General features: G+C 61.0%; 1 protein-coding gene across 11 annotated transcripts in view; it reads left to right on the top strand.

The window, feature by feature from the left end:
• Window positions 1–1,690: 1,690 nt before the first annotated feature.
• EPB41L1 (erythrocyte membrane protein band 4.1 like 1) overlaps window positions 1,691–22,641 on the top strand; it is a 65,285-nt gene continuing 44,334 nt past the window's right edge. For 10 of the 11 annotated variants that reach the window (XM_048321476.1, XM_048321469.1, XM_048321478.1 and 7 more), the window contains exons 1-2: window positions 1,691–1,767; window positions 10,822–10,871. The gene's annotated coding sequence lies outside the window, so the exon portion shown is untranslated. Of the gene's footprint in view, window positions 1,768–6,355; window positions 6,451–10,821; window positions 10,872–22,641 lie in introns of those variants that run through there. The other variant, XM_048321468.1, reaches the window with a different exon arrangement.

Here is a 22,641-nt window from a genome sequence, read left to right as displayed (position 1 = left end):
AGTGTGGCTAATAAAGGAGGCACTTTCTAAAGCAGTAAAACAAAGCCCGCCTCATTCCAGCGCTCCGGCCCAGCCGTGGTGCTGGGGGACCAGGTTCCCTGTGGGACTGGGAACTGCAGGTTTCCCTGGGGCTGGTGGGGAGGAAGCTGAGGAGCAGCACCCAGAGGCAGCTGGCACAGAGCCCTGGCACCCACTGCTGCCAGGGAGGTGACCGTATGCTGACACACTGTGACAAGCTGCCCCAGGCCAGCCTGGCTGCAGAGGACAAGCAGAGGCAGCCAGGTGGGAGCTGCCCTGCTGGGAAGTGTCCCCTGGCCTTCCTCACACCACTGGAGGCCTTTTCTGTCCCTCACACCGGGAGAGTCACCAAGGGCAGCTGTGGCACCAGGTAACGGAGCAAAGCCAGGCCCTGCAGGGCAGCCAGGGCACGAGGTGCTGTTCGGAGTCCTGCAGGGTGCACACGGGCAGAGGGCACTGGGTACCGAGCTGGGACCTGCCACAGGCTCTGGGAATGGGGAAACTGGTGCTGGGCTGACACCTCCCTCCGGCCTTCACTGCTCAGTGTCTGCCAGACGGGGAGGCAGAGAGGGCTGAGCATGCAGCCTCCCTGCTCCTGTCTGCGAGAGCCAACCCCATACTCAGGGGTTCCACCAAGAGCAGAGTGGCCACTGCATCCCTGCTATGCCCCCAGTGCATCTCTGTGCCCCCAATACATCCCTGCTGTGCCCCCAGTGCATCCCGGTGCCCCCAGGGCATCCTTGTTGTGCCTCCAGTGTATCTCTGTGCCCCCAGGGCATCTCTGTGCCCCCAGTGCAACCCTGCTGTGCCTCCAGTGCATCCCTGTGCCCCCAGGGCATCCTTGTTGTGCCTCCAGTGCATCTCTGTGCCCCCAGGGCATCTCTGTGCCCCCAGTGCAACCCTGCTGTGCCTCCAGTGCATCCCTGTGCCCCCAGGGCATCCTTGTTGTGCCTCCAGTGTATCTCTGTGCCCCCAGGGCATCCCTGCTGTGCCCCCAGTGTATCCCAGTGCTCCCAGGGCATCCCTGCTGTGCATCCGGTGTGCCCATGCATCCGTACTGTGGGTGCACACATATTTTGCAAAGAATAGCCTCCCCTTTCTGTCTGCATCTCCTGGGGGGGCTGCTTGCCCTGACATCCCCAAAACGCACGAGCCTGGCCAGCTGCTGATGTGGAGATCTCCCGGGCCCGGCTCACGGGTGTGCCCCCCAAACGCCGCGGGTGGACAGCCCGGGATGCTCCGGGAAGGGCCGGGCACCCCTGGGAGCTGCAGGACCCGCCGGGTGTCTTGCATGGGGTGACAGAGGAGGCTCAACAGGGATGGGGCCCTGGGGAGGAGACAGAAAGTACCGGGTGCCTCCACGGGACCCCGTCCGTGGCGGGGGGGGCGTTACGCGGGACGCGCGTGGGGACACCCGCGGGGGCCCCCGGTGCTCCGGGGACGGAGGCAGCCCCGGCGCAGCCCCGCAATCCCCGCAGCCCCCGCAGCCCCCGCAGCCCCGGCGCGGCCCGGGGGCGGCTCCCGCGGCGGGGGCGGTGCGGGGCGGTGCGGGGCGGTGCGGGCCCGCCCCCTCCGCAGCGCCGCACCGCGCCCGGCCCGCCCCGCGCTGCGCCGCGCCCGCCGCACGGCGGGGCAGGAGCGGGCACGGACGGGCAGGGCGGGCAGGCTGCGGGCGGCGGCGGCGGCCGCGCCCGGCACACGGCGGCGGAACGGAGCCGAGCCGAGCCGAGCCGAGCGGGCAGAGCCGAGGTGAGCGGCCGGGGGCTCCGGGGGTGCGGGACCGGGCAGCCCCAGGTGCGGCGCGGCGCCTGCGAGGGGGAGGCGGGCAGGGCTGCAGCCCCGCCGCCGGGAAAGCTGCCCCGAGCCGGGCCTTCCCCTCCCTTCCCTTGCCGGCAGCAGCGGCGCATCCCGCTCCGCGTCCTGCCGGGATGCTGCGGGCGGGGCGCGGGCCGGGTCCCCGCGGGGTCCGGCGGCTCGGCGGGGGCACCGCGCTCCCAGCGCCACGGAGCGCAGCGGGGTGCGGGGGGCGGCAGCGCCAGCCGGGTCCTGCGGGCGGGGTGAGGCGGGCCCCGGGATCCGTAGCCCCGAGCTGCGGCAACACATTGAACTGCCGGGCTGTGATCTGAGGGAGACGATTTACATTAGAGGGAGAATGTGGAGAGAGCCAGGAACAACTTGGAATGGGTCCTCGCATATTTCTGTGGTTATTTTTGGAGTACCGTCATATGGCAGGAGGTGGGCTCTGGAGGTATCCTTGAGCTCAGCATTTTCTCCATAGGCTGGTTACCCGGGAGATTGTACTAGAGGACCTGCGTGGCCCTTTCCCCATCAGTGGATTCTGTATTTCCCATCACTGTCTCTCTGGCTGTTTCCCGGGGTATTGTTCCGTCTGGCGTGCCCGGCCCTCAGCCTGTCTCGGTGGCGACCCTCCTGTGGGCAAACAATGGTCTGGTTGTGCTGGCTGGGCAGTCACAGTGTGCTGCAGGCGATAGCAAAGCTGTGCTTCATTCAGCTGTGGATGGTGTGAGGTGACTCCTGATCAGCCCCTTCTCCATTGCTGTGGATGAGGTGTGGCTTCTCCAGCATCCCCAGAGAGACCAGCCCATGCATCCGTCTCCTTCCTGCACTCAGCTGGCACTTTCCCTCCAGCTTTCTCATGCTACACTTGTCCAAAGAGATTTTTGCTTCTGAAAAACTCGGGGTGTGGGAAGCACATTGTTACTCTGGTCTGTTCCTTGTGGGTCTCCACATCCACGGGAGGGCTCTGGCTGTGTCAGGCCCCTTGGACCATGGCTGGCGAGCCGCTCTGGTGGCCTTCAGCTGCGTGTCCTTGTTGCCATCAGGCAAGTTTGGAGCTGAGGGAAGGCTGTCTGGCTTTGGGTGATGCTCCTCGCAAGAAGGGAACTAATTACTCTTTAATGATGCTGGTTTAGAGTCTGGCTCGGCAGGCACGGAGCCCATCCGCGGAGCTCCCCGGGGTGCTCGAGCCGTGCTCTCCATGAGGACCTGTCTCTGCTGCGTGCAGGGATGCAGGGCATGTTCTGGAAGCTGGGACAGGTCCAGAGCATTCCCTCCTTACCCAGGGATGACCTCCATGTTTGGAGTCAAGGACCAGGGTGCAGCTGTCTCCTGTGGGGTGTGAGCCCCACTGGGAGGGGAGGATCCCCATCCCTCCTCTTCCCACCACCCCTGTGCCATGGGCATTGTTTTCCTCAACGCAGCCGTTCCCAGCAGAGCCCTGGGCAGGGCTGTGGGATGCAGAGCCTGGTTTTGGCTGCCTTTGGCAGGGGATGGGTTCTTCCCCTGCTGCTTTGGCTACTTGTGGATGTTGTGCCTGGAACTGTCCAGAATTCTTTATCAAATTTTGAGATGTGTGCATTCTCCAGAACTCTTAGGGGAGATGTCTTGGTCTGGAGGAAGCGTCTAGAAAGGGTTTTTGAAGTCCAGTATCAGATTTCTGGGCTAAAGGTATGAGTGTAGCAGAGAGCCCATGATCCTGGCGTGCGGAAGGGGAAGGCTTTGGTGCCTTCCCTGTGCAGTGGAGACACAGCGCATGCTGGGCCCCCTTCCCTGGGCTGCTGCCGTGGTTGCCACCACCACCACAACCTTCCAGGGGAAGTGTCTCCTGGCGCCTGATGTCTTTGTGGCCAGGAGGGATGGCTGGCTCGGCTGAAGAAGTCACTGCAGCATAGAATGGGGAAAATCTTAAAAACCCATTTTCTTACCCCAAGCAGCTGAGCTCCCTGGTAAGCTCTGGGTGATGACCTTGCTCCTGTTGAGGAGCTGGATCCCTCACTGATTTACAGACTAACATGAAGGCTTTCTGCTGGCAGCACCAAGCCCTCGTCCTGCAGGTCCTCTGGCGTCGCTCTGGGAGTCCTGCCTGCCTTCCCCTCCCTCCAGCACTGCTGGGGACTTCTGCTTTCCTAGGGGAGCCCTTCAGACACACGCAGACCAGTCAGGTGCCTGACTAATTCTGTCCCTAACAGAAGAAATCTTTCCCATAACTAATTAGGATTTCTAAATTAGGAAGCTGCAGAGAATGGCCTGTCGGTTAAAGGGCAGGGGGTGGCTCTTCCCAGCCTTGCTCTGAGCTTCCTGCTCAGACTCACAGACATCACTGGAGTGTCCTTTGCCTTCATTCTCTTTGGCTGTGCACTTGGGCTATTTCCCTGCTGCCTTCCTTCCCCTGGGCACGGTGCTCCGGCGCCGAGTGACAGCTGGGCCGCCGATGGGGAGCGCGTGTGCGCGAGGAAATGGGCTCAGTACGGGCTCGGCTCCGCGCAGAGCGGCGTGGGCGGCTGCAAGGCCTGCGTGTAGTAGACTTTCATGCGGTGCCTGTCACTTGGAGGTCTGAGCTGAGCCTGAAGCTCCCTCTGCCAAAGGAGAAACACAAAACAGTGGTAGTTCCCAAGTCCCCGGGTGCTGGGAGCTCCTGCGCAGGGGAACTTGCACAGCCACGAATACCCGACCCTCTCGCTGCACCTAAAATGAGCTGGCGCTGAGGCTGTGACAGCGATGGCTGCGTGGCTCATTGTTCTTCTTGGAGCAGTCGGTGACTCTGAGTCAGCAGGTTTGGGATTGTCACAGCCTGTGCTGTGGTGCTGAGCAGCGGGGCTGGCCCTGACCCTGCTGCGGGGGGATGTGGGGTGTGAGCCTGCACTCACAGGCACTGCCAGCTTGTGCTGTCCCTTGAGCCTGGAAGGAGTTGTGTCTGTGGGAGCTGGGGGACAGCCTCCCTTGGGAACCCCTTCCAGCTCCTAGCCTGTGCCATTCGGGTCTTTAAGACTGAGCATCACTGCTGCTGGCCAGGATTCCTGGTCTGGTCCTTCATCATCCTCTTGTCTGGAGGTGGAAAGTGTGGTGGGAGAAGACTGTCTTTGATGGGGACGTGTTGCAGTGCTTCCCTGTGGCTGCAGATCCAGCCTTCCTCTCCTTCCAGCCCTTGAGTGGAAGCTTGTGGGTTGTCCAGGACCTAAGTGTGTCTTCAAGTGAAGAGGAGGAAATCTGGGCAGCCACGTTTTCCAGTGTGGCAGCAGTGGCTGCTTCCTGCAGCAGCTCTCCCCCACACAGCGTGTCCCTGGTGCAAAGCTGGGTGCTGGCCCCTGGCCCCATGGATGGCCCTTGTCTTGGAGGACAGCTGCTCCCTCTGGCCTGCCTTGCTCCAAGGGGATGAACTCTTTGGGGATGTGTGCAGCCATAGAATCGTGGCTTTGGGTGCGAAGGGACCTTAAAGTTCATCTCATTCCAACTCTCCTACCATGGGCAGGGACACCTTCCACTGTCCCAGGTTCCTCCAAGCCCCAATGTCCAACCTGGCCTTGGACATTTCCAATGATGAGGCAGCCACAGCTGCTCTGGGCACCCTGTGCCAGGGCCTGGCTGCCCTCACAGGGAAGGATTTCTCCCTAATATCCAGTCCTAAGAAGAGCTGTTGGGCTGAAGTTTGGTATGACTGGGACAGGAATCAAGGTTTGCTCTCCTTGCACTGGGCAGGGAGTGGTGGGACTGTGTGGAATGGGACAGACATCCCAGAGCCCTGGATGGGTGATTTGGCACAAATTCTTGTGTCTGCTTGTCCCAGTACACAGCTGAGGGGGCTCTGGATGCAGCTCAGAGTTGTCAGTATCCTGACAGGTGTGTGCACGCCCCTGAGCCCACTCCTGCACCCTCCCCAGGTGTGGGAGCAGCAGACAGAGCCTTAAAATCTGGATGATAATGCTCTGGAAGGGGATTTTCTCTCCATCTCCTGCGGATGGTCTATTTCTTGGCCCCTGCAGGGCAATCCTGGCTCCCTGTGGGCTCAGCAGGGCCCCGGGCCGGGCCGGCCTCACGCAGGAGCTGCCGTGGCCGGGAGCAGCTGCACAGCACCCCGGGCCTGGCGGGATCACGGCGCCAAGGGGACACTGGGCTGACCTATTGTGCTCAGAACACGAGACAAATGAGGCTGAAGCGGCAGATCTGTGGCTGCCAGCAGGTCAGCAGTTTCAGTCAGGCACTTGGCCTCTTTGTGGCAGTGAAATGTAGCCACAGGTCGGGATCTGCTCCATCCCCCTCTCAGTGCCCAGCCTGCTGCCCACCAGCTGTAACTGGACCCTGGGCCCACCTCACTGGGTCTTGCCATCCCCAAGCCCTCCTGGGACCTGAGGGCCGCTGCTCCTCGGCGAGGGGCTGGGGTGGGGACAGGAGCAGGTGCTGCGCCAGTGCAAAGCGCATCCTGCGTCTGAGGCGATGCTGAATGGGGATTCACAGCCCAGCCCTGCTGCCAGGTTCCTCCCACCGGCTCCTTCCTCCCTCTGCTCCTACTAACCCACTGCCGGGGCCCCTCGCTGCCTGGCAGCAGCGGAGATGTCTGCTGGTATCCTTCCCCGAGCATCAGATGGAGAGGAAAACACAGGGTGGAGTCAGCTCTCGCACAAAGGAAATGTTGAGGTATCGTTTCTGCCTTCGGTGAATTTTTTTAGGTGGCTGGGGAGAGATTAAACAGGATCTTAACACATTCACAGCCCCCTTCCCACCTCATTTTCCTGTGAATCTGTTGCTGTCATGGTATCTTTCGGATGATATTTTTAGCTTTGCCTTTTCCTTTTTTTCCCCCTCCTCTCCTCATATCAGGCTTTTGAAGGGAAACACGTTTCTATGGGAGAACAGAATGAGCCATTTCACGAGACATTTTGTTATGGGCAGAAGGGCCGGGAAATCTGATTGTGTGTTTGAAATGACACATTCCGCTTTGTAATCAGCTAATCGGCCTGGCTGGGGCGAGTGCCAGCAGCGAGACATCCTGGCTGGGCTGGAGGCAGGGCAGGGGGTGGACCAGCCCCCGGCCCAGCCCGACAGGACCATCCCCAGGTGGCCACACATGAAGGGCTGCGGTGCTGGCGGGGGGGTCCTGCAGGTTTTTCTCTCTGGATGCCGTGGGAAGCGCTGCTCTGTGCGGGAGGGAAGCAGCCGGGTGTTGTAATGGGGAGCACTCTGGGGCTGGCAGTGTCTGTGCTGGCAGCCCCCTGCGGAGTGCGGGGCTCGTGGTGCCTGACAAAGCTTTGGGGCTCTGCTTTGGTGATGCTGAGAGGGATGTGGCAAAGGGCTCGAGGTGGGAGAGGGGTGGTTGGACAGCTGGGGCTGCTGCTCGCTGTGGGAAGGCGCCGTTTTTGACAAGGATACAGACTAATGTTGATGGTGAACTTTGGCAGGGGAAAATTCCAGCCCAAATTCTCAGCAATGTTTCCCTTTAGGAGGTTTACTCAAGTCCTGATAGATGAAGGTCCTGTGGAGTGAGCTGGCCAGAACAAGAGAAGCCTCCTGTGAGGGCTGAGCTGGCTCTGGATATGCACATCCGTTACCTCTGCAAATTCCCTAGGGCTGTTCTTCAGGGAACCAAGGAATGCTTCCTGCTGGTAGGTCATGGTGGCCATGGTAGCATAACATCTCTGGAAGTGTCCAAGGCCAGCCTGGATGGGACTTGGAGCATCCTGCTCTAGTGGAAGGTGTCCCTGCCCATGGCAGGGGATGGAACGAGTTGGGCCTTGAGGTCCCTTCCAATCCCATTCTGGAATTCCATGGGATGAGTAAATCCCTGCTTGTCACCTTGGTCTGGTGTGAGACCCGTCTGTAAGAAATGCAGCTGACCTGGCGTGACCAAGGGAAGGGATGTAGAGAAGGTGCAGCTCCCCCTGTTTTGGGGACAGGGTGACTGTCAGCACTCCTGGCCACCTCCATGCTGCTGATGGAGCTTTGGAGCTCAGTCCCACCCTGGCCAGGCATGGGAAGGCCACGGTGGTGTTGTCCATGGATTGGTCCCTGGCGTGGTCCATGGACTCCTCCGTGTCTCCTGGGCTCCTCTCCAGCAGTGCTCCCTGCCCTGTGTGTGCTCCTGCTCTGGACACTACGAGTCCTTGTCCCTTGGCTGGACCCATCAGCAGGTTTGCAAGGTGCTGGTCTGAATCTGAGGGAGCTGGAGCAGTGCAGGGCTCCTTCCTAAGCCCAGCCAGCGGTGCCTTCATCCGTGCGCCACCACGTCCCAGCGCCTGTCCCCAGGCAGCGTCACGCCGACCTGTCAGGGCAGGCTGGCTGGTTGTGATGACGGGGTGGTGACAATGTGGGTCACTGTGGGATGTTTGTGAGCCCGGGGCAGTGTCTGTGGCTCAGAGGCTGTCCACACCAGCCCGGCACCGGCAGAGCTGTGTGGCAGGAGGTCGTGGCGCAGTCTGGCGTGGATTTCTGCTCGCAGGAGCGTGATGGGGAGCTGTTGTTTGTGGGCAGAAGCAAACAGGGCTGGGGGAGGTCTTGCTCCCACTGCTGGTATATTAATGAAGCGTTCTGAGAATGATCCTAATTGATGCAGTGTCTCACATCCCAAAATGGCCAGAGCTCAGAGGCTGCACAGCAGCCCCGGGGCTGCGGCCTCTCCCAGGGCAGGAGGGTTGCTCTGGGGCTGATGGGGAGTGCAGGGGCTTTGTTTGGCAGTGTCAGCACAGGCAGGCTGGGGAGTGCTGAGTGCCACTGCCTGTGGTGGCTGCATCCTCCCTCCTCCCTCGCAGCAGGCACGGGGTGCAGCCCTGGGCGCAGCCCTGGCTGCTGGGGCCACTGGAGCCGTACTCCTCCTTCAGGATGTGTGGGAAGCTGGCTGCTCCTGCACCTGCCTGCCCATCTCTGCCGGGCATCTATCGACACCCCTTGAGCTGGGAGAAGAGAAATCCAAGTACATAAACCTGGAAGCAGTGTGGAGTACCCAGAGAAATCACTGGGCTCAGCAGAGAACGAGCAGGGCCGTGGAGGCTGTGCCAGCGTGGGGAGAGAATCCCACAGATCCCCTGTGTGACCTGTGTCTGCAGCTGGGGCCAGCAGCTGCTGGTATTGGAGTCCATTCCGGGGTCAGCTCTCTGTTGGGGTACCCATGTGTCCTGCTGGAGAGAGAGAGCCCTTCTCATGGGTCTCTTGGTCTGCCCTGGCTCCTGTGATGCCTTGAAGTGGCTGCCTGAAAACAGAGGCTAGACAAGACTAAGAGAATAAAAGCAGGTATTTATCTGAAGGGCCTTCAAAGGTACACCCTGGGAGTGTAAAGGCTCCAAGGGGCTCCACCCAAGATGGACGCTGGGTCATGGATTCTTCACACTTTTATAAGTTTGGTCCATTTGCACATCAGAGTTAATTCTCCAATTATCATTTCAGTTAATGATGTAATTACCCCAATTTGCCCCTCCTCTTCTCAGGCTTTAGTTTTCACATTTTGGGGCCTGGAACAATCAAGGTGTCCTTGGAGAGCAAACCTAGAGAGGGTTTGTTATGCCTGACCAGCATGAGAGAACAGCAGCTAACAGGCCACACAAAACTTCAGAGTTACACACTAGGCAGTACAGGATTTGAAAAATATAAAAGTTAAGACCTAAGGCATCACCTGAGCCTCTGAGCCAGGGGCATCTCCATGAGCAGAGGAGGCAGGTGAAGGAGAGGGAGGTTTGTCTGGGCTCTGGATGGAGTGGTGTGGGCATGGGACAGCAGCCCCTGCACGCCAGTGGCATCCCTGGGTCCGTGGGCAGTCACGCTGGGATGCTCGGGTGCTGGGCACTGGTGTGGGAGTGCACAGGCCCCGTGACAGTGACCCTGCGGTGCCTGTGCGTGCCACCAGGGCTGGAGCTGGGCACAGGGGTGCCCTGCGTGGCCACCCAGCCCTGCTCCCCACACCCCAGGACAGCTGAGCCAGTAAAACCACACGGCTGGGAGGGAATCTGTGCCCGCTGGGCAGGGGTGTACGGGAGTGTACCCAGAACCAGCACATGGCGACATGCTGCCTGTGCTTCCCCAGGGTGACGGACACAGGGAAGGGCCGCGCAGGTGGTGGCTGTGACCCCCTCCTCTTCACCTTATCTCTCTTGATCACCTGCTCAGGGGTGGGCTTGTTTCCTTGGAGGTGCTGAAGCTCACAGCCTTGTTGCATCAGTTTTCTGTCTCGGTCCAAAGAAAAGCGCAGCAGCTTTTGTGCCTCCTGGGAAAGCTGCCGTGGGTCGGTGCTGCTCAGGGCAGCCTGTCGGCTGCACACAGCTGATGTTTGCTTGTGCAGAGTGAAAGGATTTTGCTGAATCCATGGGAGGGGTGGGAGCTTTGCATAGGCCTGCTTTGCTTCTGCCCGGGGGGAGGCTGGGCCTTGCCTGTCCAAGGATGTTTGAAAATTAACCCTTGGAAAAGCGGGAGGTGTCCCTGCTGTGCCAGACCGCGTTTCCTCCTCCGTGACATGGCAGTGCTGCCGGGCAGATTCTCTCCCTTGTCAGGTGCAGTTAGCGTGTACAAAGTGGCTCTGAAGGGGCTGTTGCAGGCTGGGCTGTCCCTGTTCACGCTGCCATGGCCGGGGGAGCGGGGCTGGCTCCAGGGGTCCCGCACCACTGCCCCGCACCGGGGCCCACAGCCAAGGCCCTGCCGACCAGATGCTGCCCTCGGTGTCACCGTGAGCCACAAGGATGGGTGACAGTGACAAAGGCACAGATGGCCTGAAAGGAGACCTTGGGCCGTGCCCAGGGGATCCGGTGGCACTCGGAGCTGTGTGGGCTCTGCAGCACTGCCGTAGTAAATATTTGCTGTTCTCTGGGAAGGAGCGGGGCTGGCTGCACATCAGGAGAGCGAAACAACGTCTAAAGCAATCCACAGCTCCCATTTCCAGCAGGGAGATTTGTGTGGAATCCAAGCACAGCGCCGGAGCCGGGCAGGCACCCTCTGGTGACAGCTGTAGCTGTCCTTCCGAGCGCTTGCCATCATCTCTGGGAAGGGCTTTTCCCTCCTTTCTAACCAAATCTGATTTCTTCTTTGCAGGTTGTGAATCGTGCCCAAGGCAAGTGCTGAGAGCAGCCCCTGGAATCAGCGTGAGTTTATCCTGAAAGCTTTTGTTCTCCTTTCCACATCCCACATGAGGCTGAGTGGGTTTTGCAGCACAGAAAAGGTTGCTCAGCACGGAGAGGTGCTGCAGGGAGAGGCTCGTCTGCCAGGAACCCCTGGGAATCTGGCCTGCTCCCACCAAAACACCAAACTGCTAGGCTTGGGCTTGTGGTGGCTTTCTTTGTGTTGGGATTGCTGCCTGGTTTAGCTGGGGCTCGGGCAACAGCCCCTTTGCCAACAGAAAGGCTCCTGCAGGCTGCCCAAATCCCTGTGCGCCGACGGAGCGGCTTTGGGATGTCACACTCAGCGCTGGGCTTCCCTGCTCTGGGTTTCCATGGTCTCTTTTGTGTGGAGGCTCTCAGGAAGGCAGCAAACCAGCAGTGGTGTTCTGCTGGCTGCAGATCCCTGCCCAGGGCTCAGGTCCCTGGGCTCACGGGGCTGGGCACAGCTGGCCTGAGGCGCATCCTGGGAAGGCCGGCACTGCCGGGCAGCTGGGAGCCAAGCACGGGAAAGGTCTGAGCTTCAGAATTCAATTGCTGTGATGCCTGAAAGAGTCGAGGGCTTGTGGTCCAGGCCTTTTCAGGGACCCCCGGGTCCCTCCAGCTGGTTGAGCTGCTCCATTCCAGGGCCCCACTGCACAGCCCAGTGGCATCCATGTGAAACCAGATGTGAGCTGCTTCCAGGGGCCCGTGTGGGCTGGGGTTAGCTGGGGGGACAAGGTCTTGCTTCTGGCTTTGGCTCTCTGACCTGCAGAGTGATGTGAGCCTGGGCAGAGCAGGGCTGCAGCACGACCCTCACCCTGAGCTGAGGTGGGAGGATGATGTCCTTGTCTGAAAATTGGGATGAGGCTCTCCACAGCTGCACCCCGCTGTCCTGGCTCTTTCCCAGGTGACAGAAGTGTGTGGCAGTGTGCACCACAGGGCTCAGACCCTGCTGCCCACAGGGTTTGGCTCCTGCCCACACGAGGCAATGGGTGCAGGTTCTTCATCCAGAGGTTCCATGCCCAGAAGGTGCTGGGCACTGCCCAGGCTCCCCAGGGAATGGGCATGGCCCCGAGGCTGCCAGAGCTCCAGGAGCTCTCAGGGATGCCCAGGGTGGGGTTGTTGGGGTGTCAGTGCATGGCCAGGGGTTGGACTGGATGATCCCTGTGGGTCCTTTCCAACTTAGGATATTCCATAACTGTGGGTGTGGATGTGGGCAGGGGGTCTGAGTCCCTGCTGAGGGCTGTGGTGGGCTGCTCTGATGGGCTCCTCAGGGCCAGAGCTGGCTCTGGCTCGGAGCAGGGCAGGTCTCCACGTTTCATGAGCAGTTTCTCACCAGCTCTCCTCCTCCAGGCACTTTGTGAGATGCCAGCTCCACCCATGCCCGGGGCTGCAGGGAGAGCCAGGAGGATGGCAGGGCTTCGGGAGTGGGGTGACCAGTGGAACTGGTGGAGGCAGAGCTGCAGGCCCAATGTCACTGGTGGATTTCATGTGCTCCTGCATGGCCTCAGTGTCCCTCGAGGGTGGGGTCAGGGTGCCCTGGGCTCTGTGCTGGGCTCTGTACCAGGAAGGCTGCCTGGGAGGCTGGGCACCCATGTGGGAGTGTTCTGCTCCTGGGCAACGCCCCAGGAAGCTCTGCCCCTGGATGGGGTGCAAATCCCTGCTGGGGTCCCCCGTGCTGGGGTGGTGTGAGGAGCAGGACATGTGCCATCCCCATGGTGACCCCTGGTACCCAGCCAACCCCTTGTCTTTGCTGGTGGCTTTGGTGGCCCAGGTGCAGCTGGGGGGCAGTGGTCCAGGTCTGGCTGTCTCTGGCTTCACAGTTCCCCCTTGTATCTCGTGAGTGCTGGGCCTTGGGGCAGCTGCAGCAGAGCTGCTCTGTGTCCCTGCTCTCCCAGCTTGTGCCGGTCACCCCCAGGTCCCAACTCCCCCACAGGTCTGGGCAAGCAGATCCTTCCCAGCACAGCCCGGGCCAGCCAGGCCAGCTGCTGCTGTGTGCTCAGGGAGGTGTCCCCCTGCTTCAGGAAGGGTTGGTGGCACTGAGGTCGTGGCACAGGGGTTGTGCTGGCAATGAGCTTCTCCTGTCTCTGGGTTCCAGCAGCTCCCACACAGCTGCTGCTGTATCCCAGCTCCTGGGCAGGGCTCCTGGCTGCTGGGGTTGGGTAGGGGCTGATTCCTTGGGAATCCGTTGGCCTGATGGTCACTGTAGGGTTAGGGTTAGGGTTAGGGTTAGGGTTAGGGTTAGGGTCCCTTCCAGCTGAGCTACCCCATCCTCCTCGAAGTGGTGCACAAGGTGTCACCACTACCTTGGGGAAAGTGACACTTTATCACCGCTTTAGACAGAGACAGGGCCCTTGTGGGACTGCAGAGCAGAGGATGATGATGGGGGGGAGAGTGCTTGGCCCTTTCTTTGGAAGGCAGAGAAGATGGGGAAGGCAGGGCTGAGCCTGTGCCAGGACTGGGCTCCTTTTGGTGGCTCCCCTTGCTCTGGGTGCAGCTCCCCTCCTCAAGCTCCTCTCCTCTTCCAACCCGCTGCTTTCCAGGATGTCTGGCCCTGTGTTCCTGCACAGCTGATCTCCCCTGGCTGCCACATCCCAGCACAAGGCAGCTGAACCCGTGGTCTCTGCCTTCCTCTGGGGGCAGGAAGGATGGGAGCAGTTCTCTGCCAGTCAGGGGCAGGGGAAGAGCATTCCCTGGTGATGGCCCTTCCACAAGGGCTCCACACCCCTGCCTGCTCCTGGAGTGCCACCCAGGGGCCTTGCTGGTGCTCCACAGTGGGCAGTGGCATCTGAACTGGCTTTGCAGGGCGCTGGCTGCTGCCATCACAGCCTTTGGCTCAGTGTCCCTCCCCTGCTGCACCAGAACATCCCAGGGCTGTGCTCTGCTGCCATCCCCACGTGAGGGCTGGAGCAGGAGGGCAGGGATGGCTGCAGGGCTGCTGGTCCTGCCCCCTGCCTGGGCTGACCGCTCTGCTTGGCTGTGGCACCTTTTGGACAGTCACTCCCCATCCCAAAAAGCACGGGGGGTCAGCAGGGCAGGGCCAGCTCCTGGCACGGCCACTCCGTGCCCCAGGCAGAGCCCCGGGGCTGTCGGGATGTGTCACTGGGGGGTTCAGTCCCACAGCTCTGCTCACAGGCAGCTTTTAACGCCTGCAAAGCTCAGGTGGGCACGAAGCCCCTGCTGAGGTGCCCCCTCAACAGCCTGGGCAGGATTAAGTCCCTGTAAAAGGAACTGGCCCAGGACACTGCACGGATCCCCTTTGGCCTCAGAAAGGCTGTCGGGCTGTTTTACAGAGTAGTTGGGAGGATGAGGCTGTTCTGTGCTCCCTGCCCTTCTTCACCACTCGCCACAGCAGGACCCTGGCAGGGCTGGCAGCCCTGGCACAGCCCTGGCACAGCCATGGCACAGCCAGTGGGAGCTGGCAGTGCTGCCTGCGGGTACCAGGGCAGTGCCCTGCCTGGCCCTGCCCCGCCCTGCCCCGGGGCTGCTGCTGCACTTTCCTCTTGATTTGGGGCCCATCCTGGCTGCAAGACATGCCTCGGTCAACGAGCCTTGCTCTGTGCCATCCCAGCTGCTTGGGCTGAGCAAACAGGTTTGTGGTATGTGGCAATGCGGGCCCTGAAGCCTGGGGGAGCTGCCAGCTCCGTCAAACTCTCGGGAAAGGCTGGCTGCTGGCCAACCCCCTGCTTGCCTTGGCCCACCCTTTAACCTCTTGTGCATCACAGCGCTCAGGAGCTGGGCTTCCCCTGTGCCGGGTCACGGCGGGGCGGGCTGGGGTGCCCACCCACTCTGACCCCTGTGCCCGGCTGTTGGAGCCTGCTTAGCCCAGAGCCACGCTGGGATCTTGCCACTCCTTTGGCATGCAGGGCTGCCTGCTCAGGCAACAGGAGCTGGGGCTTTCCTGGGAAGGTGCAGCTTTGCTGCCCTGGTGGCCCTGTGCTCGCCCAGGCCCTCGGCAGGTGATGGAGAGCTCTGTTCCCACCTGCTGTCCCACCCTCCCCACTGCTCTTGGCCAAGGGTTTGAGGGCTGGGCTGGCTCCTGCCTTGCTGCACTGGGGATCCCTGTGGGGCTGGGTGGAGAGGAAGAGCTGTCTGCTCTCAGATCCCTGTGCAGGAGGATTTGCCACCCGGGAGTGGTGTTTTAACAGCTTTTCTGGCACAGCAGGGCCCAGGGGATGTGGAGCTGTGGGCAGCATCTGAGCAGGCTCACTGTGGGCTGGGGATCTGCGGGACTTGCTCCCCGGGGAGCAGCAGAGGCTGGACCGTGTTCAGGAGAGCACCTGGCCCTGGTGCAGCTGTGCTCTGGGGCATCATCTTCCAACAGCACCTCTCTGGCTTCTTCCAGCCCATTTCCCACAGCCCTTGCCATTCTTTCCTTTTTCTGGGAGCCCTTGTGCAGCAGGCAGGGTGCTTGGTGGGATGCTGGGGGGTTGGTGGGGCATTGAAGGGAGCTCTGCACTGTGGAGGAGCTGTCAGAGCCTCAGGCCACCGGGCTTGCTGGGTGGAGTGGGAGGTTGGGTCTGGTTGCCAGTGGTGCCACCTGGAGATGCTTGCCCAGCTCCCGTGTGCTCGCTGTCACTCAAGGGAGCCAGTGCTGAGCAGTGTTGTCACTCCACCTGCTCCACAGGTCCCACCTTCCCCCAGCCAGAATCCCAGTGCTTGCCAGTGCAGCCACTGGTGTGGGGGCAGGTGGGGTGGGCAGGAGCAGCCTGTTCCTCACTGCGAGGCTGTGCTTCATGGTGGGTTTTGGATGGGAAATTGGGAATGGCTGAATTCGGGAGGATGAGGGAAGGAGAGGGCTGCCCTAATCCTACTCTGGCTTCAGCTCGGCTTTTGTGCACAAGCCTGCTCAGCTGCGAGTGAGAAGGTACCCGGGTTGCCGGGGAGACAGAGCCGTGGGATGTGGCGGATGCTGCGGCCGTGCGGGGAGGACTGTGCCACCCCTGGCTGCCAGCAGGGACAGCCCCAGGGACAGTCCCTGAGGCTGTTGCAGGGGCACAGTGCTGAGCCATGTGTGTGCCAAGAGGCCTTGGTGCTGTGAGCACCCTCACCGGTGGCTCCTGGTGGCTGTGGGTGCCCTGGATGGTGCCCTGAGGTCAGGGCAGGCTGGGAAGAGTCGGGTGGCTGTGGGTGCTTGTGGCATGGAGCAGGGCCCAGGCTCCAGAGCCATCGCCAAGGGTGTCCCTTGTGCCAGCCCCAGCAGGGTGATGCTGTCTGGGGAGGCAGGTGGCCTTGCCACCACTCAGCTCATCCCCCTGGTGACCAAGGTGGGCAGCCCCAGCTCTTGGAAAGTCCAGGCTTCTCTCCTCTTCTAGAAGGGACCAGTCACGGACCACCTTCAGGTGCCCAAGGGGTGCCCAGGGACTGGCGAGCAGCGGCACACGGTGCTGTGCCAGCCCAGGCTGGGTGGGATAGAGGGCTCAGGCTGCAGTGGACTGGCTGAGCTGGAGCCACCTCTGGCTTTGTGTTCCTGCTCCTGCCTGAAGCTTTCCCAGTTCAGCTGGGAGGGCAGGAGCAGTGCCAGCCTCTGCCCAGGGCTGGTCCCTGGTCCAGGACCCTGGACACAAATTCCTGTGTTGGGATGTGCTGTGGTGGGGCCAGACCAGCTGTGGCTGTGGGATCCCTGCTCCCATTCTGGCTGTGGGATCCCTGCTCCCATTCTGGCTGTGGGATCCCTGCATCCATTCTGGCTGTGGGATCCCTGCTCCTATCCTGGCTGTGGGATCCCTGCTCCCATCCTGGCTGTGGGATCCCTGCTCCCATCCTGGCTGTGGCTGTGGGATCCCTGCTCCCATCCTGGCTGTGGCTGTGGGATCCCTGCTCCCATTCTGGCTGTGGGATCCCTGCTCCCATTCTGGCTGTGGGATCCCTGCTCCCATCCTGGCTGTGGGATCCCTGTTCCCATCCTGGCTGTGGGATCCCTGTTCCCATCCTGGCTGTGGGATCCCTGCTCCCATCCTGGCTGTGGGATCCCTGCTCCCAAGGTAGGGCTCAGGGTGCCTGGGTTGGGACGCTGCTCTCAGAGCAGGAGGTTCTGGTGGCTCTCTCAGGCTCTGCCCTCCTCGGGCTCTGCCCTTGGGTGTGGTGGGGAGGGGAAGCTTTGCTCTGATTTGCTTTTTGCTTCCCCTTTATTTATTTATTTTTATGTTTTTAAGCTTTTTCTGCAGCCCTTCCTTCTCTTGTCATTTAATTGTCCAAGTTCCCTGAATACTTGTCACCTGCCTGGGGGTAGAATTTGAGACACATCAAAGGTAGCTGAGCTTCTGCAGGCACTGAGCGAACATCCTCTGGGAGCTGGGGAGAGATTAAACAGCCAGGAAGAACAACTGCTGTGCGCAGGGTTGTCCAGGAGGTAAAATGGAAGGGCTGGGGGAGAGCGAGGGAAAAGCAGCAATATTTGCTTCCCAGAAAATGTCTTCCCTGTGCCTGGGAGGGGCTGGCATGGGGGACCCTCCGTGGCGGGAGGCCTTGGAGGGAGCTGGATGGGGGCACTGGAGGCTGGAGCAGCTCTGCAGCGGGGGCTCCGTGCCTCGCCCGGGGCTGGCCCTGGGACGGGTCGGGATTGGGGCCGGTTGTCGGGATTGGGGCCGGTTGACGGGATTGGGGCCGGTTGTCGGGATTGGGGCCGGTTGTCGGGACTGGGGCTGGTTGTCGGGATTGGGGCTGGTTGTCGGGATTGGGGCCGGTTGTCGGGACTGGGGCTGGTTGTCGGGATTGGGGCCGGTTGTCGGGACTGGGGCTGGTTGTCGGGATTGGGGCCGGTTGTCGGGATTGGGGCCGGTTGTCGGGACTGGGGCTGGTTGTCGGGATTGGGGCCGGTTGTCGGGATTGGGGCTGGTTGTCGGGATTGGGGCCGGTTGTCGGGACTGGGGCTGGTTGTCGGGATTGGGGTTGTGTGGGAGGGGCTCAGCTCAGCTCCCTCCAGCCTGCGGGAGCGGGGCAGGGGGACAGTGTTGGGTGAATGGCAGAGCTGGGGGCACACCTGGCCTGGAGCCGCCGGGTTCTGAGGGCACAGCGTGGGCAGGGGAGGCCGGGAGGGGATGGAGCTGCAGCCGCTGCTGCCTGTGCCAGGGCTGAGTCAGGCTTGAACTGTCAGCTCAGCAGGGGCAAAAAAGGAGTTTTCAGCTTTGTCTTTGGGAGTGATACAAAGCAAATGGAATAAATCCCAAGCAGGGGCATTGTTTGTGGTGTCAGGCCTGGATCAAGGCAGCGCTTGGAGAGGTGTCAGCACCTCGGTCTCTGGCACAAGCTGGTGCCAGCTGCACCTCATAGGGCTCAGCAGAGCAGCCTTTTGGGCTCCTCGGGGCTGCCCTGGCCCTGCTGGGGCCTGTGACCAGCCCCCTGAGCCTTGGTGAACCTGTGCTTGGGAAAGAATGGATTTTTGGGATGTTTCTTTTGGTTTAAAACCTTCATAGCAATAGGCATTTTGTTGCAAAAAAAAAAAAAATCTCCTTACCATATCTTAAAAAAAAAACCCCAAAATAACCCACCTAAGATATTCTCCTCCACTTCCCTGAAAAACTTTAGGGTTTGATGCTGCTGGTGGGTGAGGCAGTGTGGGATGCTGTGCCCCAGCACATCCATATGCCAGCAGGGATGGGTGCCCTGGCTGGGGGTGGGGGCAGCTGGGGACTTTGGGGAGCAGCCAACTGCAGCTCTCTCAGGCTCCTCAATGCCCAGGGTGCAGTGCCAGGGTGCAAGGGGGCAGTGCCAGGGTGGGAAGCTCGTGGGAGCCTCCATGTGCTGGTGGGTGCATTGATTTCCTGCAGCACTGGTGATCAGTCGGATTTTCGGGTGCCGAGTCAAAGGGAAAGCTTGGATTTACTCTGTACCTCTGACCTGTGAGAGGTCAGAGCTCTGCTAGAGACACCAGTGCTGGGGGTAGTTTTAGGAAGCCCTCAAAGGTCTGTTTTCCAGCTGGAATTTTCCATGGTTAATACAGCAGTTTCCTGCTCCTCTTTGCAGCCAGGTAAACTGGAAGGGAGATGAAGAGCAGCATAAATTGCAGGCAGGGCCCAAAAAGACATTTGCAAGAGCACCTCTGTCCCTTGAGCTCCTGCCTGTTTCATTTATGGACCTGCTGCTCTTCTCCTGTGAACTCGTAGCGTTTTCTTCCATGAAAATTAATTTTGAGGTGTTTGGAGGATGTTGGCTTCTGTTGGGTGTTCAGCCTGGAGAGGAGAAGCCTCCAGAGAGGCCTTAGAGGCCCTTCCAGTGCCTTAAGAGGCTCCAAGAGAGCTGGAGAGGGACTTGGGACAAGGGATGGAGAAACAGGACAAAGGGGAATGGCTTCCCACTGCCAGAGGGCAGGGATGGATGGGAGATTGGAAGGGAATTGCTCCCTGTGAGGGTGGGGAGGGGCTGGGATGGAATTCCCAGAGCAGCTGTGGCTGCCCCTGGATCCCTGGCAGTGCCCAAGGCCAGGCTGGACAGTGGAAGGTGTCCCTGCCCATGGCAGGGGTGGCACTGGATGGGCTTTAAGGTCCCTTCCAACCCAAACCATTCTGGGATCCCAGTCAGCTGGACTGGCTCTTGAGATGGGCTCAGAAGGGCTGGAGGTGTTCCCATGTGTCCTTTTCCTTGCCCTGTATAGCATTTATCAGTTTCTGGAGGCAGCAACTGGACCTGGGATGGGAGGGTCTCGTTTAGACTGCTGCTCCCTTTGCTGGAGGCCTTTGTGCCGAGGTGGGGCTGAGCTGTGGGGTGCAGCGGGGCACATCCCGGTGGAGCCAGCTCCTGGTGCTGCAGCGGGGAGGGGAGGCTGGTGGGCAGCGGGGCTGGTTCCTGGGCTGCCCCGTGTCCGCAGCAGGGCCGGTTCCTGGGCTGCCCCGTGTCCGCAGCAGGGCCGGTTCCTGGGCTGCCCCGTGTCCGCAGCAGGGCCGGTTCCTGGGCTGCCCCGTGTCTGCAGCAGGGCTGCTGCTGGCGGCGGCTCCTGCGGGATGCTGGTCGCTAAGCAACCGGCAGAGGTGGAGCTTCCCGGGTACCATTCCCAGCGCATCCCTGCCCAAGCCCTGCCTGCCTGCTCTGGCATTCCCACATCCTCCCCTCCACGATGCTGCCCACACCACCCTGTCCTGGGGCAGGAGAGCATCCCAGGGTGTCTCTGGGCACCACCAAACCCTGATTTGGGGTTTCTCTGCCCAAGATCACTGAAACCCTTCCCTGGGGAAGGAAGATGTCTTGGAGCTCTGTTGACCCTTCTGCTTGGGATTCCCACCTCAGCACTACTTCCCTGCCTGGCTCTGGGAAGCAGGGCCAAAAGTGGAGAGCCCCAAGGCTCCTGCACCGTGAGACACCCTGCAGCCCTCGGGCTGGGCGTGTGGGTGGGCTGTCTGTGGAGTGCTGCAGGAGCAGCTTTCCCCTCTGGGACAGTTGTGCCCAGGGAGCCTGGATGCCTTGGGCCCTCCTTAGGTGCTGGCTGTGTTGGGACAGGGACACTCAGGCTGGTACAGGAGGGCTGGGTGGCCCTCAGGGTGACCCCAACCCTGCCTTGGGTACCTTGTGGCCTTGGCTCCTGTTTCTTTATGCCCTTCCCAAGGCCGGGTGCTTGTAAGGCACTGGGAGGGTGTTTGGCTCAGGTGACACCCTGCAGGTGGGAAGGAGCCTTCTCTGTGCCTGGAGGATGGGGAGGATGTTTTGGGGGTGGCTTTAGCCCTTCAGTGCCTCCCCAGGGCTGATTCACCACGTGCCACGGCACTGGAGGATGCTGTGTGCTGAGCACCTGCTTTCTCCCCAGCCTCCTCCTGTCCAGCCTGTGCTCCTTGCTGGACTTTGCTGGAAGAGCTGAAAGCCCCAGCTGTGCTGTCGGATCGGGAATTTCCCCTCTCTCCTCTGCTGGTGCACTCCCTACTCTGCTGACTGTGCAAGCCGTGCCTTTTGAAAGGTCGGTGTTTCCCTGGAAGAGGCACATTCCTGGCTTTACAGGGCTGCCTGGAGTGATGGAGGGGACAAGCTGGGCAGCCTTTGGCTGTGCAGGAAGCCCCAAGGGACTTCCAGAGCCCTGGGCTCTTCCCTGGAGCAGTGGGCAGGGATCAGGCAGTGGGGTGGGGTTGCTGGTGGCTGTGCAGGCACAGGGAATGCCTGGTTTGCTGCTGGATCCTGCCACAAGGACCTGTCCCTGATGCACCTGCTGCTCCCAAGTGCCACACTCTGGGATTATGGGATCCTGTGCTCTGGGCGGAGTTTTGGGGTCCCTGTGAGCCTGCAGGCAGGTGTGGCTGTGCTGACATGAAGGTCCCCAGTCAGGGAGGGTACTGGTGAGCAGCAGGGATGGCTCTCACGGAGCCAAGGCTCTGCCTGGGAGCAGAGGATGGTTTTTCACCACTGGTGACAGAGAGGAACTTCTGCTTGTGCTGCTGAGTCCCAGGGAGAGAGTGAGGGAATTGGGCTGGAACTGGAGAGCTCTGGAACAGCATCATGCCTGTGGCACCTCCAGGGGCTGTGGGACTGTGGAGCTGCTGGGCAGGTGCCCTGGCGTGGCTGAGGGCATCAATAGGGCCTGGCTTTTGCAGGTGAGATGGGGGGGCCCGTGGGTGCCAAGGAAAGCAGGAAAGCCCCCAGAGCACTGAGTGGGCAGGACGTGGTGTGCCCCGAGGACGGTGCTGTGACTCCAAGGCTCAGTGGTGGCACACGGTGGCTGTGGCACTGCTGCTGGTCCGCTCCTGCTCCGGTGGGAGCAGGGACAGAAACCAGGGGGGACTGGGGGCTGCAGAGTGTGCTGGCTCTTCCCTCTCCCTGCTCCATGGTGTCTGGGCTGTGCTTCCATCTGGAGAGGCACTGGGTGCTTGCAGGGCCTGACCCACGGCTCTCCCGCCCACCAGCTGGGACATCTTCATTTGAGCCTTAATGAGGCTGTGGAAGGTGTTTCTTGGCTTCTGAGGGGACACAGCAACTCATTCCTGGACTTATTTTCTCAGCTGGGAGGTGTCACTCAAAAGGATAGGAGTGAAACCTTGTTTAAAGCAGCCCCAAACTTCCCAGGTCTGGCAAAAGGACCGTGTCCCGCCGTGCGAGGGAGGACGCTGCCTTCGCATCCTGGCAGGCTCAGAGGAGGAGGAGGTGCCTCAGCCCAGCCCCCTGGGATGCAGCAGAAGCCGTGCTCCTCTTCCCTGGTTTTTCCTGGTGCCAGAAGGGTTGGGGCCAGAGCAAGCTGGAAGGAGGGTTTGGTCTCTCGGGATGGGCTCTGCCCCGGCTGCTCTCAGCAGCTCTCTGGCAGCTGTGTCATGGTGAGCTGCCATCGCTGCCTGGCTCGGGGGATGACTCCCTGTCAGTTTGGTGGCTTCTTTTCCTCCCCCCAACTTTCTCATGATTCATTGTTGACATGTGGCACGCTGCCTCTGGAGCTGCAGGGATGCTGATCTCCACTTCCAGGGTGTAGCTTTGTGGAATAAGCTCAGGCTGCTCTATTAACCCCGGCTCAGGGGCTGGCAGCGTGGGCAGGAGGTCACTGCCTGTGCCCTGCAGGCGATGATGCCAGGAGAGCACAGAGCCTGCGGAGGGGAGGCCCTTTGCTGCCTGGCAGCTCCGTGTGCTCCAGGGTCAGATGTCTCCACGCTGCCTGGCTCGGGCATGATGAGCGAGCAGATGTCTGGGCTCCAGGCAGCTGCTGACATAATGTAAATCCATAATTGCCCAAACACACATTCAACACATGTCAATTAAGGCTGGGCTGGCTGCAGGGAGGTGGGAGACCCCCACGCCATGGGCTCCTTTCAGGTGGTGGATCCCAGAGCTTCTGGAGGTGTCCCACAGGATCACTGCCTTCATGTGAGTGTGT

The sequence above is a fragment of the Corvus hawaiiensis genome, chromosome 17 (genome assembly GCF_020740725.1).
Source record: "Corvus hawaiiensis isolate bCorHaw1 chromosome 17, bCorHaw1.pri.cur, whole genome shotgun sequence".
NCBI lineage: Eukaryota > Metazoa > Chordata > Aves > Passeriformes > Corvidae > Corvus > Corvus hawaiiensis.
The sequence above is the reverse complement of the archived record's forward strand: the minus strand, read 5'-3'. Positions and strand labels throughout refer to the sequence as shown.